Source organism: Mustela erminea, chromosome 7, assembly GCF_009829155.1.
Source record: "Mustela erminea isolate mMusErm1 chromosome 7, mMusErm1.Pri, whole genome shotgun sequence".
In the NCBI taxonomy this organism is placed as follows: domain Eukaryota; kingdom Metazoa; phylum Chordata; class Mammalia; order Carnivora; family Mustelidae; genus Mustela; species Mustela erminea.
The window spans coordinates 51,770,746-51,789,551 of NC_045620.1; the positions used below are offsets into that span (position 1 = coordinate 51,770,746).

The 18,806-nt window shown below is 38.5% G+C and overlaps 1 long non-coding RNA gene across 1 annotated transcript in view; it reads left to right on the forward strand.

Moving 5' to 3' along the window:
• LOC116595372 overlaps positions 1-18,806 on the forward strand; it is a 45,140-nt gene that overhangs the window by 25,846 nt on the left and 488 nt on the right. The window contains exon 3 of the long non-coding RNA XR_004287642.1: positions 18,329-18,806. This exon is cut by the window's right edge and continues 488 nt beyond it. This is a non-coding gene — a long non-coding RNA (uncharacterized LOC116595372). The remainder of the gene's footprint in view (positions 1-18,328) is intronic.

Sequence of the window (18,806 nt, forward strand, 5' to 3'; positions counted from 1 at the left end):
CATTCATCTCAATTTCTAATTTACCTTTGGAGTCCTTCTTTGACTCATGAGTTATTTGGGTATGTTGTTCAATTTCCATGTTTACTGATTCTAATTTCATTCCATCAAAGTCAGATAATGTACTTTGTATGATTTCAATTCTTTTAAATTCATTGAGGCTTGCTTTATGGCCTACCAATGGTCTATCCTGTGCCTGAGATGAATATATTCGTGTGCTCTTCAGCGAAATACTCCATAAATATCTAATGGATCTAGCTGGTTTGTAATGTTCAAATTTTTTATTTCCTTTTCAGCCATTTGCATACATGGTCTCTATTCATTATTGAACATTGAATATTACAGTCTCCAACTATTATTGTTGAATTGTCTGTTTCTCCTTTCAATTATTTACATTTGCTTCATATACTTTTAATTAAATTATTCAGTTTTGCCTCACTTGTTTTTTTTTTAAGATTTTATTTATTTATTTGAGAGAGAGGAGAATGAGAGAGAGAGAGGTCAGCAGGAGAAACAGACTCCCTGGCGAGTACAGAGGCCTATGTGGGACTCCATCCTGGGACTCCAAGATCATGACCTGAGGTGAAGGCAGTCATTTTACCAACTGAGCCACACAGGCACCCCTGCTTCACTTATTTTTAACTGTTGTTAGGTACATACATATTTATAATTGTTATCTCTACTTGGTGGACTGTCCCTGTTATCATTATAAAATGTCTTCTTTGTTTCTAGTAAAATTTTGTCTTAAAGTCTATTTTGCCTGATGTCAGCATAGCCATTACAGCTTTCCTTTGGTTACTGTATTTTATTTCTACTCTTTTACTTTCCATTTATTTGTGGGCTTAAATCTAATTGTCTCTTATACACATTGGATTTTTTAAAAGATTTTATTTATTTGTCTGAAAGAGAAAACAAGCCATGGGGAGGGGCAGAGGAAGAGAGGGAGAGGCAGACTCCCCACTGAAAATAAAAGCTCCACCTGGGGCTAGATCCCAGGACCCTGCTATCACGATTTAAGCCAAAGATAGATGCTTAACCAAATGAACCACTCAGATGCCCTCCCCCCGCCACACAATTGGATCTTTTTTGAAGACCTGAAATGGACTGAGAGTTTACTAAGGATATTCCCATTTTGTGTATCTATTTCTACAGGGGTTTTTCACATTTCCTTGACTTTGAGATATTTTACAATATAAATTGTATGTTGGAATGCACTTAGATATTGTGGATTTATTTTTAAAGCTGTAAGTTTTCCCCTCTCTTTTAAAACTTATTTCAGCATTTCATACTTGACTACATAATTCTACTCAAAATTTGCCTTTATACTGATTTTAAGATTTTACTTACAGTCTCCCTCATTAATTAATGAGCCAAATAATCTTTGGCATATGAGCAATTTATATGGCTTTGGAAGTCATAATATTTCCTTCTTTAAAAATCCTTTAGGGGCACCTGGGTGACTCAGAAGGTTTAGCCTCTGCCTTCAGCTCAGGTCATGATCTCAGGGTCCTGGGATCAAGCCCCACATTGGACTCTCTGCTCAGCGGGGAGCCTGCTTCACCCTGCTCCCAGCCTGTCTCTCTGCCTACTTGTGATCTCTCTCTCTGTCAAATAAATAAATAAATAAATAAATAAATAAATAAAATCTTAAAAAAAATCCTTTATATACAGAACATTCCACCCTAAAACAACAGAATACTCATTCTTCTCAAGTGCACATGGAACCTTATCCAGAATAGACCACATACTGGGTCACAAATCAGGACTCAACCGATACAAAAAGACCGAGATTATTCCCTGCATATTCTCAGATCACAATGCTTTGAAACTGGAGCTCAATCACAAGGAAAACTTCAGAAGGAACTCAAACACCTGGAAGCTAAAGGCCACCTTGCTTAAGAATGCTTGGATCAACCAGGAGATCAAAGAAGAACTGAAACAATTCATGGAAACCAATGAGAATGAAGACACTTTGATCCAAAACCTATGGGATACAGCAAAGGCGGCCCTAAGGGGGAAATACATAGCCATACAAGCCTCCCTCAAAAAAACTGAAAAATCCAGAACACAGCAGCTGTCTCTACACCTTAAAGAACTAGAAAATCAACAACAAATCAAACAAACTCCACACATAAGAGGGGAAATCATCAAGATTAGAGCTGAGATCAATGAGGTAGAAACCAGAGATACAGTAGAATGTATCAATGAAACTAGAAGCTGGTTTTTTGAAAGAATCAATAAGATCGATAAACCATTGGCCACACTAATCCAAAAGAAAAGAAAGCCCAAATTCATAAAATTATGAATGAAAAGGGAGAGATCACAACTAACACCAAGGAAGTAGAAACAATCATCAGAAGTTATTATCAAGGGGGAGTCAAGATGGCGGAGAAGTAGCAGGCTGAGACTACTTAAGCTAGCAGGAGATCAGCTAGATAGCTTATCTAAAGATTGCAAACACCTGCAAATCCATCAGTAGATTGAAGAGAAGAACAACAATTCTAGAAACAGAAAAACAACCACTTTCTGAAAGGTAGGACTGGCGGAGAAGTGAATCCAAAGCGATGGGAAGATAGACCCCGGGGGGAAGGGCCGGCTCCTGGCAAGCGGCGGAGCAATGGAGCACAAAATCAGGACTTTTGAAAGTCTGTTCCGCTGAGGGACATCACTCCAGAGGCTAAACTGGGGCGAAGCCCATGCGGGGTCAGCGTGGCCTCAGGTCCTGCAGGGTCACAGAAAAATCGGGGGTGTCTGAGTGGTGCGCAGAGCTTGCGGGTATTGGAACAGGGAAGCCCGCTCAGAGACAAAGCCAACAGTAAGATCACAGCTCGGGGGTTACCTTGAACCGGTTGCAGTCTCGGTGAGCTCGGAGCGTGGCCGGAGGTCAGGCAGACGGGAGTAACTGGGCGCTGTTCTCTGAGGGCGCACTGAGGAGTGGGGCCCTGGGCTCTCGGCTCCTCTGGGCCGGAGACCAGGAGGCCGCCATTTGTATTCCCGTCCTCCGGAACTCTACGGAAAGTGCTCAGGGAACAAAAGCTCCTGAAAGCAAACCTGAGCGGATTACTCAGCCCGGCCCCTGGTAAGGGTGGTGCAACTCCGCCTGGGGCAAAGACACTTAAGAATCACTACACTAGGCCTCTCCCCCAGAAGATCAACAAGAAATCCAGCCAAGACCAAGTTCACCTACCAAGGAGTGCGGTTTCAATACCAAGGAGAGCAGCAGAATTCCAGAGGAGGAGAAAGCAAAGCACGGAACTCATGGCTTTCTCCATGTGATTCTTTAGTCTTGCAATTAATTTAATTTTGTTTTCTTTTTCATTTTTTTCTTCTGCTAAAATTTTTTTAACTTTTACCCTTTACTTTCTTAATGTTTTTTAACTAGTTTATTATATATATAAAAATACTTTTCTTTATTCGTTTTCTTTTTTTAATTCTTTTCTTTATCTTTTTTCTTTCTTTCTTTCTGAACCTCTTTTTATCCCCTTTCTCCCCCCTCACAATTTGGTATCTCTTCTGATTTGGTTAAAGCATATTTTCCTGGGGTTGTTGCCACCCTTTTAGTATTTTACTTGCTCCTTCATATACTCTTATCTGGACAAAATGACAAGGCGGAAAAATTCACTACAAAAAAAGGACAAGAGGCAGTACCAAAGGCTAGGGACCTAATCAATACAGATATTGGTAATATGTCAGATCTAGAGTTCAGAATGACAATTCTCAAGGTTCTAGCCGGGCTCAAAAAAGGCATGGAAGATATTAGAGAAACCCTCTTGGGAGATATAAAGGCCCTTTCTGGAGAAATAAAAGAACTAAAATCTAACCAAGTTGAAATCAAAAAAGCAATTAATGAGGTGCAATCAAAACTGGAGGCTCCCACTGCTAGGATAAATGAGGCAGAAGAAAGAATTAGTGATATAGAAGACCAAATAACAGAGAATAAAGAAGCTGAGCAAAAGAGGGACAAACAGCTACTGGACTACAAGGGGAGAATTCGAGAGATAAGTGACACCATAATATGAAAAAAAAATTAGAATAATTGGGATTCCAGAAGAAGAAGAAAGAGAGAGGGGAGCAGAAGGTATACTGGAGAGAATTATTATGGAGAATTTCCCCAATATGGCAAAGGGAACAAGCATCAAAATTCAGGAAGTGCAGAGAACGTCCCTAAAAATCAATAAGAATAGGCCCACACCCTGTCACCTAATATTAAAATTTACAAGTCTTAGTGACAGAGAGAAAATCCTGAAAGCCGCCCGGGAAAAGAAGTCTGTAACATACAATGGTAAAAATATTTGACTGGCAGCAGACTTCTCCACAGAGACCGGGCAGGCCAGAAAGAGTTGGCATGATATTTTCAGAGCACTAAACGAGAAAAACATGCAGCCAGGAATACTATATCCAGCTAGGCTATCATTGAAAATAGAAGGAGAGATTAAAAGCTTCCAGGACAAACAAAAACTGAAAGAATTTGCAAACACCAAACCAGCTCTACTGGAAATCTTGAAAGGGGTCCTCTAAGCAAAGAGAGAGCCTACAAGTGGTAGATCAGAAAGGAACAGAGACAATATACTGTAACAGTCACGTTACAGGCAATACAATGGCACTAAATTCATATCTCTCAATGGTTACCCTGAATGTGAATGGGCTAAATGCCCCAATCAAAAGACACAGGGTATCAGAATGGATAAGAAAACAAAACCCATCTAGATGTTGCCTCCAAGAAACTCATTTTAAGCCCGAAGACACCTCCAGATTTAAAGTGAGGGGGTGGAAAAGAACTTACCATGCTAATGGACATCAGAAGAAAGCAGGAGGGGCAATCCTTATATCAGATCAATTAGATTTTAAGCCAAAGACTATAATAAGAGATGAGGAAAGAAACTATATCATACTCAAAGGGTCTGCCCAACAAGAAGATTTAACAATTTTAAATATCTATGCCCCCAACGTGGGAGCAGCCAACTATATAAACCAATTAATAACAAAATCAAAGAAACACATCAACAATAATACAATAATACAATAATAGTAGGGGACTTTAACACTCCCCTCACTGAAATGGACAGATCATCCAAGCAAAAGATCAACAAGGAAATAAAGGCCTTAAATGACACACTGGACCCGATGGACATCACAGATATATTCAGAACATTTCATCCCAAAGCAACAGAATACACATTCTTCTCTAGTGCACATGGAACATTCTCCAAAATAGATCACATCCTCAATCCTAAATCAGGACTCAACCAGTATCAAAAGATTGGGATCATCCCTGCATATTTTCAGGCCACAATGCTCTGAAGCTAGAACTCAATCACAAGAGGAAGTTTGGAAAGAACCCCAATACATGGACACTAAACAGCATCCTTCTAAAGAATGAATGGGTCAACCAGGAAATTAAAGAAGAATGGAAAAAAATCATGGAAACAAATGATAATGAAAATACAATGGTTCAAAATCTATGGGACACAACAAAGGCAGTCCTGAGAGGAAAATATATAGCAGTACAAGCCTTCCTCAAGAAACAAGAAAGTTCTCTAATGAACAACCTAACCCTACACCTAAAAGGGCTGGAGAAAGAACAAGAAAGAAACCCTAAACCCAGCAGGAGAAGAGAAATCATAAAGATCAGAGCAGAAATCAATGAAATAGAAACCAAAAAAAAAAAAAAAAAAAACCACAATAGAACAAATCAATGAAACTAGGAGCTGGTTCTTTGAAAGAATTAATAAAATTGATAACCCCCTGGCCAGACTTATCAAAAAGAAAAGAGAAAGGACCCAAATAAATAAAATCATGAATGAAAGAGGAGAGATCACAACTAACACCAAAGAAATACAAACAATTATAAGAACACACTATGAGCAACTCTACGCCAACAAATTTGACAATTTGGAAGAAATGGATGCATTCCTAGAAACATATAAACTACCACAACTGAACCAGGAAGAAATAGAAAGCCTGAACAGATCCATAACCAGTAAGGAGATTGAAACAGTCATTAAAAATCTCCAAACAAACAAAAGCCCAGGGCCAGACGGCTTCCCAGGGGAATTCTACCAAACATTTAAAGAAGATCTAATTCCTATTCTCCTGAAACTGTTCCAAAAAATAGAAATGGAAGGAGAACTTCCAAACTCATTTTATGAGGCCAGCATCACCTTGATCCCAAAACCAGACAAGGATCCCATCAAAAAAGAGAACTACAGACCAATATCCTTGATGAACACAGATGTGAAAATTCTCACCAAAATACTAGCCAATAGGATTCAACAGTACATTAAAAGGATTATTCACCACGACCAAGTGGGATTTATTCCAGGGCCGCAAGGTTGGTACAACATGCGCAAATCAATCATTGTGATACAACACATCAATAAAAGAAAGAACAAGAACCATATAATACTCTCAATAGATGCTGAAAAAGCATTTGACAAAGTACAGCATCCCTTCCTGATCAAAACTCTTCAAAGTGTAGGGATAGAGGGCACATACCTCAATATCATCAAAGCCATCTATGAAAAACCCACCGCAAATATCATTCTCAATGGAGAAAAACTAAAAGCTTTTCTGCTAAGGTCAGGAACACGTCAGGGATGTCCATTATCACCACTGCTATTCAACATAGTACTATAAGTCCTAGCCTCAGCAATCAGACAACAAAAGGAAATTAAAGGCATCCAAATAGGCAAAGAAGTCAAACTATCACTCTTCGCAGATGATATGATACTATATGTGGAAAACCCAAAAGACTCCACTCCAAAACTGCTAGAACTAGTACAGGAATTCAGTAAAGTGTCAGGATATAAAATCAATACACAGAAATCAGTTGCATTTCTCTACACCAACAACAAGACAGAAGAAAGAGAAATTAATGAGTCAATCCCATTTACAATTGCACCCCAAACCATAAGATACCTCGGAATAAACCTAATCAAAGAGGCTAAGAATCTATACTCAGAAAACTATAAAGTACTCGTGAAAGAAATTGAGGAGGACACAAAGAAATGGAAAAATGTTTCATGCTCCTGGATTGGAAGACTAAATATTGTGAAAATGTATATGCTACCTAAAGCAATCTACAGATTTAATGCAAATACTATCAAAGTACCATCCATCTTTTTCAAAGAAATGGAACAAATAATTCTAAAATTTATATGGAACCAGAATGGACCTCGAATTGCCAAAGGAATATTGAATAAGAAAGCCAAAGTTGGTGGCATCACAATTCCGGACTTCAAGCTCTATTACAAAGCTGTCATCATCAAGACAGCATGGTACTGGCACAAAAACAGACACATAGATCAATGGGACAGAATAGAGAGCCCAGAAATAGACCCTCAACTCTATGGTCAACTAATCTTCGACAAAGCAGGAAGGAATGTCCAATGGAAAAAAGACAGCCTTTTCAATAAATGGTGTTGGGAAAATTGGACAGCCACATGCAGAAAAATGAAATTGGACCATTTCCTTACACCACACACGAAAATAGACTCAAAATGGATGAAGGACATCAATGTGAGAAAGGAATCCATCCAAATCCTTGAGGAGAACACAGGCAGCAACCTCTTCGACCTCAGTCGCAGCAACATCTTCCTAGGAACATCGCCAAAGGCAAGGGAAGCAAGGGCAAAAATGAACTATTGGGATTTTATCAAGATCAAAAGCTTTTGCACAGCAATGGAAACAGTTAACAAAATCAAAAGACAACTGACAGAATGGGAGAAGATATTTGCAAACGACACATCAGATAAAGGACTAGTGTCCAAAATCTATATAGAAGTTAGCAAACTCAACACCCAAAGAACAAATAATCCAATCAAGAAATGGGCAGAGGACATGAACAGACATTTCTGCAAAGAAGACATCCAGATGGCCAGTTAGACACATGAAAAAGTGCTCCATATCACTCGGCATCAGGAAAATACAAATCAAAACCACAATGAGATATCACCTCACACCAGTCAGAATGCCTAAAATTAACAAGTCAGGAAATGACAGATGCTGGCGAGGATGCGGAGAAAGGGGAACCCTCCTACACTGTTGGTGGGAATGCAAGCTGGTGCAACCACTCTGGAGAACAGCATGGAGGTTCCTCAAAATGTTGAAAATAGAACTGCCCTATGACCCAGCAATTACACTACTGAGTATTTACCCTAAAGATACAAATGTAGTGATCCAAAGGGGCATGTTCACCGGAATGTTTATAGCAGCAATGTCCACAATAGCCAAACTATGGAAAGAACCTAGATGTCCATCAACAGATGAATGGATGAAGATGATGTGGTATATATACACAATGGAATACTATGCAGCCATCAAAAGAAATGAAATCTTGCCATTTGTGACGTGGATGGAACTAGAGCGTATCATGCTTAGCGAAATAAGTCAAGCAGAGAAAGACAACTATCATATGATCTCCCTGATATGAGGAAGTGGTGATGCAACATGGGGGCTTAAGTGGGTAGGAGAAGAATAAATGAAACCAGATGGGATTGGGAGGGAGACAAACCATAAGTGACTCTTAATCTCACAAAACAAACTGAGGGTTGCTGGGGGGAGGGGGTTTGGGAGAAGGGGGTGGGATTATGGACATTGGGGAGGGTATGTGCTTTGGTGAATGCTGTGAAGTGTGTAAACCTGGCGATTCACAGACCTGTACCCCGGGGGATAAAAATATATTATATGTTTATAAAAAATTAAAAATTAAAAATTAAAAAAAAAGAAGTTATTATCAACTGTTATATGCCAATAAGCTTAGCAACCTAGATGAAATGGATGCATTCCTGGAAAACTATAAACTACCAAAATTGAACCAGGAAGAAATCGAAAACCTGAATAGACCAATATCTAGTAATGAGATTGAAGCAGTGATCAAAAACCTCCCAAAAAACAAGAGCCCAGGACCTGACGGATTTCCTGGGAAATTTTACCAAACTTTCAAAGAAGAAATAACACCTATTCTCCTGAAGCTGTTTCAAAAAATTGAAGCAGAAGGAAAAATTCCTTACTCTTTCTATGAAGCGAGCATTACCCTGATCCCCAAACCAGGCAAAGGTCCTACCAAAAAGGAGAATTTCAGACCATAGCATATAGCATATGGATGCTAAGATTCTCAACAAGATCCTAGCCAACAGGATCCAACAGCACATTAAAACAATTATCCACCATGATCAGGTGGGATTCATCCCTGGGCTACAAGGATGGTTCAACATTCGCAAATCAATCAATGTGAAAAAAACAAATTAATAAGAGAAGAGAGAAGAACCACATGGTCCTCTCAATCGATGCAGAAAAAGCATTTGACAAAACCCAGCATCCGTTCCTGATTACAACGCTTTAAAGTATAGGGATAGAGGGAACATTCCTGAACTTCATCAAATCTATCTATGAAAGACCCACAGCAAATATCATCCTCAATGGGAAAAAACTTGCAGCCTTCCCGTTGAGATCAGGAACAAGACAAGGATGCCCACTTTCACCACTCTCGGTCAACATAGTATTAGAAGTCTTAGCAACAGCAATCAGACAACAAAGAGAAAGAAAAGGCATCCAAATTGGCAATGAAGTAGTCAAACTATATGGAAAACCCAAAAGACTCCACCCCCAAACTACTAGAACTCATACAGCAATCCAGCAACGTGGCAGGATACAAAGTCAATGTGCAGAAATCAGTGGCTTTCTTATACACTAACAATGAAAATACAGAAAGGGAAATTAGAGAATCGATTCCATTTACTATAGCACCAAGAACCATAATATACCTGGGAATAAACCTAACAAAAGAGGTAAAGGATCTGTACTTGAGGAAGTACAGAACACTGATGAAAGAAATAGAAGAAGACACAAAAAGATGGAAGACCATTCCATGTTCTTGAATCGGAAGAATAAACATTGTTAAAATGTCTATACTGCCTAGAGCAATCTATACTTTTAATGCCATTCCGATCAAAATTCCACCGGTATTCTTCAAAGAGCTGGAGCAAATAATCCAAAAATTTCTGTGGAATCAGAAGAGACCTCGGATCTCTAAGGAAATGTTGGAAAACAAAAATAAAACTGGGGGCATCACGTTACCTGATTTCAAGCTTTATTACAAAGCTGTGATCACCAAGACAGCATGGTACTGGCATAAAAACAGACAAATAGACCAGTGGAACAGAGTAGAGAGCCCAGATATGGACCCTCAACTCTATGGGCAAATACTCTTCGACAAAACAGGAAAAAATATACAGTGGACAAAAGTCTCTCCAATAAATGGTGCTGGGAAAACTGGACAGCTATATGTAGAAGAATGAAACTCGACCATTCTCTTACACCGTACACAAAGATAAACTCAATATGGATAAAAGACCTCAACGTGAGACAGGAATCCATCAGAATCCTAGAGGAGAATATAGGCAGTAATCTCTTTGATATCAGCCACAGCAACTTCTTTCAAGATATGTCTCTAAAGGCAAAGGAAACAAAAGTGAAAATAAACTTTTGGGACTTCATCAAAATCAAAAGCTTCTGCACAGCAAAGGAAACAGTCAAGAAAACAAAGAGGCAACCCACGGAATGGGAGAAGATATTTGCAAATGACAGTACAGACAAAAGGTTGATATCCAGGATCTATAATGAACTCCTCAAACTCAACACACACAAAACAGGCAAATATATCAAAAAATGGGCAGAAGATATGAACAGACACTTCTCCAATGAACACATACAAATGGCTATCAGACACATGAAAAATGTTCATCATCACTAGCCCTCAGGGAGATTCAAATTAAAACCACATTGAGATATCACCTTACACCAGTTAGAATGGCCAAAATTAACAAAACAGGAAACAACATGTGTTGAAGAGGATGTGAAGAAAGGGGAACCCTCTTCCACTGTTGGTGGAAATGCAAGTTGGTGCAGCCTCTTTGGAGAACAGTGTGGAGATTCCTCAAGAAATTAAAAATAGAACTTCCCTATGACCCTGCCATTGCCCTCCTGGGTATTTACCCCAAAGATACAGATGTCGTGAAAAGAAGGGCCATCTGTACCCCAATGTTTATAGCAGCAATGGCCATGGTCGCCAAACTATGGAAAGAACCAAGATGCCCTTCAACGGACGAATGGATAAGGAAGATGTGGTCCCTATACCCTATGGAGTATTATGCCTCCATCAGAAAGGATGAATACCCAACTTTTGTAGCAACATGGACAGGACTGGAAGAGATTATGCTGAGTGAAATAAGTCAAGCAGAGAGAGTCAATTATCATATGGTTTCACTTATTTGCAGAGCATAACAAATAACATGGAGTACATGGGGAGATGGATAGGAGAAGAGAGTTGAGGGAAATTGGAAGGGGAGGTGAATCATGAGAGACTATGGACTCTGAAAAACAATCTAAGGGGTTTGAAGTGGCGGGGGGGTGGGAGGTTGGGGTACCAGGTGGTGGGTATTATAGAGGGCATGGATTGCATGGAGCACTGGGTGTGGTGAAAAAATAATGAATACTGTTTTTCTGAAAATAAATAATTTAATTTAGAAAATCCTTTAACAGTTAGGGGTGTTATTAACTGAGATGCCCAATGGATTTACCCAAAGCCAGGTAAAATATGTTGCTGAAGAAACACACTACATGGGCTGCTTAAGCTCAGTAACCACTTTTGCTGACTTCCACAGGTGTGTTTCAAGCACAAATGGAACTTTAATTTTGCTGACTTATTGTTTCTCTCATACTCCTTTGATTTGTTTTTGTTTCTGCCTTACTTATATCTGACAAGTGATTCCCCAGCAGTGATAGCAATGATTATGGAATTTGGTGTTTTGGTCTAATGGATTTATAGAGTTATATTCTCTGTTGGGATTAGAAATGACAGAGAATTTGGCTTATCATTATTGTTTTTTTTGCATATTTGTCTGAGCACACATCAGCCCACTGGAAAACACTCTATGATATCAAGACCTATGAATTTTATATCTTGTATCTTTTGCCTGCAGCTAAAATTGTATAATTAAAGCTATCTTAGTGCTTATGTGTCTGTGACTCAGAAAGACCTTTCCTTCTCATTATATAATTATATAACATTGCCCTATCTTGAGAGAGTATTATATAAATCAGCTTATAAAAGAACTCTTCCTGGTTGGCTAATAGAATAATTGGATCATTTTTACCCATTCCAACAATCTTTGTCTTTTTATTGGAATATTTAGTCCATTTACACTCCAAGTGATTACTGAGAAGGTAAGATTTATGTCTTCCATAAATCCTACCTTCTCAGTAATCACTTTTTACATCTTTTTGGCGTTTCCATTACTCCATGACTGTCTTTTCTATTTAAATATTTTCTAATATATCATTTTAATTCTCTCTCTGTTTATTTTATCATACTTTTGGGTGGTTTTTTAGTGGTTGCCCCAGAGTTTACAATGAACATACTAATTTAAAATAATCTAGTTTTGACTAAGGCTAATTGATTTCAATAGTACACAAAAACTTTGCTACAATGTAGCTCTGTTCCCTGCTCCTGCTTTTGTCTTATTATTGTCAAACAGATTACATCTGTATACATTAGGAGTTCATCAACACAATTTTATAATGATTGCTTTATAGAGTGGTCTTTTAAATCATATATGAAAAGAAAATGCTTAAAACAAAAATACAGATATATATGTATATGTATATGTATATATATACACATATATCTTTTCAGTATTTTTTGCTTTTTCATGTGGATTCAAGTTTTTGTCTAGTGTCCTTATATTCAACTTGGAAGACACTTTAGCACTTCTTGTATGTTAGGTCTACTAATGACAAACTCCCTTGGGTTTTATTTGGAAATGTCTTAATTTCTTCTGCATTTTGAATGGCATTTTTGTTGAATATAAATTTTATGTTTTTTTTTTTTTCTTTCATGCTTGGAAGGCAGTGTCCTTCGATCCTCCATGGTTTCTGAATGAGGATCCATTCTAGGTGATGAATCACTTCTCTTCCACTGCTTTCAAGATTCTCTCTTTGTTTTTGGCTTTAAGCTGTTTGTGTTGTGTGTTGGTATAGATCTCTTTGGCTGATTCTACTTGAAATAGTTTGGCTTCTGAAATATGCAGATTAATGTTTTTCATAAAATTTGGAGAGTTTTTTACTATTGTTCCTTCAAATATCCTTTGTGCTCTTTTACCTTCTTTCCTTCTAAGAATTCCCCTATGTGTATGTTTGTATGGCTGTTGATGTCCCACAGGTCTCTTATATTCTTCATTTGTCTAATTTTTTTCCTTCTGATCCTCAGACTGCATAATTTCAATTGCTCTAACTTTAAATTTGCTGATTCTTGATTCCATTGGTTCAAAGAGCTATTGAGCTCTTCTAGTAATTTTTCACTTTAAATATTGTCCTTTTCCAATTATAGAATTTCTATTTGGTTCTTTTAAAATAATTTCTATTTTTTTGACAGTCTCTATTTGGCAAGGCATTGTTCTCATACTTTCCTTTAATTCTTTAGATATATTTTCATTTAGTATTTGTCTTTTAAGTCCAACATCTTGGCTTCCTGAAGGATAACTTCTGCTACTACTAGTTTTTTTCCTCCTGTGAATGGGTCACACTTTCCTGTTTCTTTGCATGTCTCATTCTTTTTCATTGAAAATTGTGCATTTTAAGTAATATAATGTAGCAACTCTGAACACTTATTCCAACATTATAGTTGCTTTTTTGTTTACTGACTTGTCTAGACCTTTTTATTGATGTCCATTTCCTGTCCTATATGCAAACTGTTATTCATTCTTTAGAAGGCACAATGTTCAGCTCTTTCACAGTCACGTTAACCCTCCCCATCCAGGGAGGACAATTGTCCTAGCTGGACTTGCTTTGACTTCTCTTTCTCTGTGGAAAGGACTATGTCCTTTTATGTTTCTAGATCGTTTACCTCTACTGATACTGTAGTCAGATTTAACATCCACTGCTTGTTAGCTTAGTTTTTGACAATATGCTGGGCCATAAATTGCTCTGGATGATCCAATTAAACTTGGGGTCCCTTTAAAGGAGTAGTCTTTGAATCGGTCTTTGAGACATGTTCTGACTCCAGTAGGGCTCTTCCTAGCTACCTAATTCCCTGGTTCTGTGGAAAGTACAGCTGGCCCACCAATTCCTTCATTGTTATCCATCTCCTCTTAATTGCTGAGCACCAAAATCTCTATTGCTTCTGAAAGTTTGATTAGGCTTCAACTTCCACATATTCTATCTCATGTAAGTCAGTCCCCTTGAGGAGAACTACAAAGCCCTATGTCATTCTTATGACCTGTCTCTTTCCCTCACAGAACAACTGCACCACTGCTTTGATTCTGGGGAAAGGGACAGTTGTCCCCTGCTCCTAGAATGATGTCCTTGCTTTAATAGCATGGCACTAAGCAGGGACACAGCCCCTCAGCTTTCAGAGGTTTTCTCAACTTACCTTTTCAGGTATGGAATGTCTGTCTTATGAATGAGCTGGGGTACAGGCAATCAGCACCCGGTATTTTTGGCCTGTCATAACTGGAGTATTGCTTTTGCCATATGTGTGGGTGCTCATAGGTGGAGAAAGATAGCAATAGGCTTCTTGGCCACTCGTCTTAAATGGAGCTCTTGTGAACATGGAGCTGGAGAGAGATGAGAGATATGAGCATATTTTCCCTTCTAGGGTAAATCTGTAGACCAAAATTAAGAGTTGAGGGGAAGAGACCATCTCATTGATGGTATCCACCTGGAATAGAGCTTCAGGGAGGGAAAGAGGGGAGATCATATCTCAGTGCCACTGACTCTCATTATTCTTACCAAGAGTTCTAGAACTTCTTGAGTAAGTGTTTTTCCATGTGTTGTATGCCCTTAGGATTTTCAGACTTTACATGGCTATTTCTTTCAAATAATCTTTGCCTGTTTTGGCTGTTTTGCTTGGGAAAAGGTCTGCAGAGCTCATCTCGCACCATTTCAGAAATGATCTTACTGCATGCACTAAGTTTTGGGATGATTTGTGGCAATAGCTAACTAATCCAAGTCTCTTTCTCCTAAAATGACACCTAACATTTATGGTGTACTCTGCACTACCCACGGGTTAGATACTATTTTTAATCTTCACTTTACATATGACAAAAGTGAAGCTCAACAAGCAGTGATTTCTCTGACATTAGCCATAGCAACTTTTTTCTAGATAGGTTTCCTAAGGAAAGGGGGGGAAAAGCAAAAACAAACTATTTGGACTATATCAAAATAAAAAGCTTTGGGTTGCCTGACTGGCTTAGTCAGTTGAGCATCTGACTCTTGATTTCAGCTCAGGTCATGATCCCAGGGTTGTGAGATTGAGCCCCACACCAGCTTGAGAATCTCTCCCTCTGTTCCTTCCCCCTCGGGCTCACTCTCTTTTTTTTCCCTCAAATGGATAAATCTTTTTTTTTAAATAAATAGTGTCATTTGCGGATGTTTTCTCCTATTCCATAGGTTGCCTCTTTGTTTTGTTGATTGTTTTCTTTGCTTTGCAGAAGCTTTTTATCTTTTTTTTTTTAAAGATTTTATTCATTTGTTTGACAGAGATATATATCACAAGTAGGCAGAGAGGCAGGCAGGGGGTGGGGGGAGCAGGTTCCCTGCTGAGCAGAGAGCCCGATGTGGGGCTTGATGTGGGGCTTGATCCCAGGACTCTGGAATCATGACCTGAGCTGAAGGCAGAGGCTTAACCCACTGAGCCAACCAAGCACCCTAGAAGCTTTTTATCTTGATGAAGTCCCAGGAGTTCATTTTCACTTTTGTTTCCTTTGCCTTTGGAGATGTCTCTTGAAAGAAGCTGCTGTGGCCGATGTTGAAGAGGTTACTGCCTATGTTCTTTTCCAGGATTTTGATGGACTCCTGTTTCACACTGAGGTCTTTCATCCATTTTGAGTTTATCTTTGTGTATGGTGTAAGAGAATGGTCAATTTCATTCTTCTCTACATAGTTGTCCAATTTTCCCAGCACCGTCATTGGTATGAATGTGAATTGGTGCACCACTTTGGAAAACTGTGGAGATTCCTCAAAAAATTAAAAATAGAGCTACCCCATGACCTGGCAATTGCACTACAGGATATTTACCCCAAAGATATAGATGTAGTGAAAAATAGGGCCATATGTACCCCAATGTTCATAGCAGCAATGGCCACAACAGTCAAACTGTGGAAAGAGCTGAGATGCCCTTTAACAGATGAATAAATAAAGAAGATGTGGTCCATATATACAATGGAATATTACTCAGCCATCAGAAAGGATGAATACCCAACTTTTGCATCAAGGATGGGGCTGGAAGAGATTATGCTGAGTGAAATAAGTCAAGCAGAGAAAGTCAATTATCATATGGTTTCACTTACTTGTGGAACATAAGGAATAACATGGAGGACATTAGAAGAAGAAAAGGAAAAATGAATTGGGGAAATTGGATGGGGAGATGAACCATGAGAGACTGTGGACTCTGAGAAACAAATGGAGGGTTTTTGAGGGGAGGGGGATGTGGGGATGGATGAGCCTGATGATGGGTATTAAGGAGGGCACATATTACATGGAACACTGGGTGTTATACCTAAACAATGAATCTTGGAACACTGTACCAAAAACTAATGATGTATTTTATGGTGACTAACATTAAAAAATTTAAAAAACTGCAAAAATAAATATATATAAATATAAAAATTAAAATTAATAAAAAGCTTTTGCACAGCAAAGGAAACAACTAACAAAAGTAAAAGACAACATACTGAATGGGAGAAGATATTTGCAAATGACATATTCAATAAAAAGTTAGCATCTGAATCATGAAAGACTATGGACTCTGAGGAACTAACTGAGGGCTTTGAAGGGGAGGGAGGTGGGAGGTTGGGTGAGCCTGGTGGTGGGTATTGTGGAGGGCATGTATTGCATGGAGCACTTGGTGTGGTGCATAAACAATGAATTCTGGAACACTGAAAAGAATTTTTAAAAATAAATAAATAATATAAAAATTTAAAAAAAAAGATTAGCAACCAAAAAACATATAAAGATCTTACATATCTCAACACACACTCAAAACTCCCAAACAATCCAATTTAAAAATGGGCCGAAGAAATGAACAGAAATTTCTCTAAAGAGGACTTACAAATGGCCAACAGACACATGATAAGATGTTTAACCTCTCACTTATCATCAGGGAAATACGAATCAAAACCACAATGAGATATCACCTCACATCATACCTGTCAGAATGACTAAAGTCAACAACACAACGAACAATAGGGGTTGGTGAGGATGCAGATGGAAAAGAACCCTCGTGCACTGTTGGCAGGAATGTAAACTGATGCAGCCACTCAGGAAACCAGTATGAAATTTCCTCAAAAAGTTAAAAATAGAGCTACCCTATGACCCAGTAAATAAACTACTGGATATTTAACCCCCCCAAAACACAAAAACACTTATTCAAAGGGACACATAACACCCTTATGTTTATAGCAGCATTACTTACAACCTAAATTATGGAAGCAGCCCAAGTACCCATCACACACATAAAAACACACACACACACACACACACTGAAATATTATTTGGCCATTAAAAAAAAGATGAAATCTTGCCATTTTCAACAACATGGATGGATCTAGAGAGTATAATGCTAAATGAAATAAGCCAGGCAGAAAGATAAATACTATATGATTTCATTCATATGTGGACTTTAAGAAACAAAACAAATGAACAAAAGAAAAAAAGAGAAAACAACCAAAAAACAGATTCTTAACTACAAAGAACAAACAGATGGTTCCAGGTGGGTGGAGGGACAGGTGAAACAGGTGAATGGATTTAAGAGTACACTTATCTTGATGATCACTGAGTAATATATGGAATTGTCAAATCACTATATTGTATACCTGAAACTAATATAACACTGTGTTATCTACATGGGAATTAAAATTTTTTAAAAATGAAAACAAATTTTAAAATAAAATTTAAAAAATAACAGTGAAGTTTGGAGAAATTCAGGAAATTTTCCCATCTGAGTTTCCTCTTTATAAATGCAAGGTTTATATGTGACTCCATTGGGGGAGAGGGAGAAAGTGGACTAGATGGTCTCTAAACTCCTTTTCTGCTCTAAAATCCTAAGAGCTTATGAACCAGGTTGCCACTGTTCTTTCTCATCAGTAGCCTTCAGACCCTTCCTTTTTCAGTATCAACTAGAGTCAGTCCCATCTGCCTTATCTGATCTCTGTGCCTAAGGGCTCTTTCAGAGCATGCATGTACAGCAGTCCAGATATGCAGGAAAATTAAAGCTTAACAAATGACTGACAGGAGCTGATGTATAACTAACTACTCTAGTTTCCTCCTTCCCCAGACTTTCCTTCCAGGTGGTCCAAACTAAGACTGAGAATCTGGAAATACTTCTGTGAAGCAGAAGAAACTTGACTGAGTGAAAGCTGGAGCTGTGCCAGGTGTGGAGAAGGAGTGAATGGTAAAGTGTGCCTTGTGAGCACATAGTAAGTCAGCAGTTGGGGAAGCAAGGGAGTGAGAAGATGACCAAGAGCTTTTCACGGGTCAGGAAGGGCTTAGGGGAAGCCAGGTCAAAAGAACTGGAGGAAAAGAACAAAGGATCAGGCACAGGTCTGCTCAAAGCCTTGGTGCTTGGGAGCGTCTAGCCCTCAGTGAGCTTGGGCATGAACAGACAGGGAGTTATCTGTGAAACAGCTCTGTATCTCTTGTCCACACAGAATTCCAAAATATAGATCAACTCTTTTTGTTCATGACTCAATTATGACAACTTTTTCACTATACTTCTATAATATAAATCATAGATGTAGCCAAGAAACCAAGAT